A 1453-nucleotide genomic window follows, 5' to 3' on the forward strand; every position below is an offset into this window, starting at 1 on the left:
TCAATCCAATGTTAGGGTTTATGAAATCATGATTAACATTTATTTTGTTCTCATCATGAGTTTCCTCTACTAACTTTTCTCCATTAGGAAGCCTTTGTTGTAGCATATTTTCAAACCTTCCTTCAAACCTTCCACGTCTTTCTTCAAATATTCAATGTTGCTTTTCCTCAAATCATGATTAACATTTCTTTTGTTCTCATCATGAGTTTTTTCTACCACCTTTTCGCCATTAGGAAGCCTTTCTTGTAGAAACTTTGTCAAACCTTCCTTCCAACTTTCCATGTCTTTCTTCAAATCTTCAATGTTTCCTTTTAGTTTTTCTTCTATACCATTGATGCCATTCTTTAACCCATCCATCTTAGCTTCTGTTAAATTTTGTGAGAACGAAATTTGTTGCTCCTAGTCTCATAATTTTGATATATCATGTTGCATTTATTCCTCTTCTTCATGTGTCACAATCGATATTTCGGGTTGCTTACTAGGTGATTCCATTTTATTTCTTCAGGTCATCAATTAATGATAATTATGCTTCAAAATTCCCTTTAAATCACTTCAAACTAATTTCTCAAACAAAACTTATGCAAATTTAAAAAAATATACACACCTTTTTGTTTTGCTTTGTAAGAGCTCAATATTAAATCTAATGTATCTCTATAATTTTGGATCTCCAGGGTCTAAAATTTCTTCCTGTGGTATCCCTCTGAGTCCTGTTTCCAACCCCACAAGTTCGATCGATATTAGATTCTCCAAGAAATAGTTGTTCCCAATCTCCCACTATGACTTGATTATAGATGGGTTCAGTAGAGTGAACTTGTACGATGTCCCATGTGTCACTATTTTCATCTTCGGCCCTAAAAACGATATCCAACAAACCAAAGTCTTTCCTATTTCTGTCACTTCTTACGAAATTCAAATCCTATGCTAAGAGAGAAAGTTATGACGATTTTACCAAGATCACCTATTTGCAATCAAATTATAGAGCCTGCACAAACCGTAACTTCCTCATATCATATCTCCGAAGATATTGCGAGACAAGATCTGAAATTCGTACATGAGGTTCGCCAAGTTTCAGCTTAAATGGATGCTAATTTCATCTTTCGAAGATTCACAGAAAAAAAGTTATAGTGAAAATTCCACGATGGCCTATTTGAAGCAACGAAACCCTAGAATCCAAAGCTTTGATACCAAATGGTATGCAACCAACACACAAAATAGAAGAAGAGATAAATCAATGAATTTAAAATAAGCCTCTTTGAGGGGGAAACCTCCTTTATATTACACAAATGAACAATTCTTCGACGATACAAATGACAAGACATCCTTTATATATATAGGAGTTTAAGGGGTCAATATAATCAGAGCTGACATAACAATAATAATGTAAGGGCACAACAATAACAATAGTGGGCTTCTATGGGGCACAATAATAAAAATAAGGGGACTACATGGGCAC

This window comes from Pinus tabuliformis, chromosome 9 (genome assembly GCF_031772625.1).
Source record: "Pinus tabuliformis cultivar Carrire ecotype Pingquan chromosome 9, CPIR1, whole genome shotgun sequence".
Classification (NCBI taxonomy): domain Eukaryota; kingdom Viridiplantae; phylum Streptophyta; class Pinopsida; order Pinales; family Pinaceae; genus Pinus; species Pinus tabuliformis.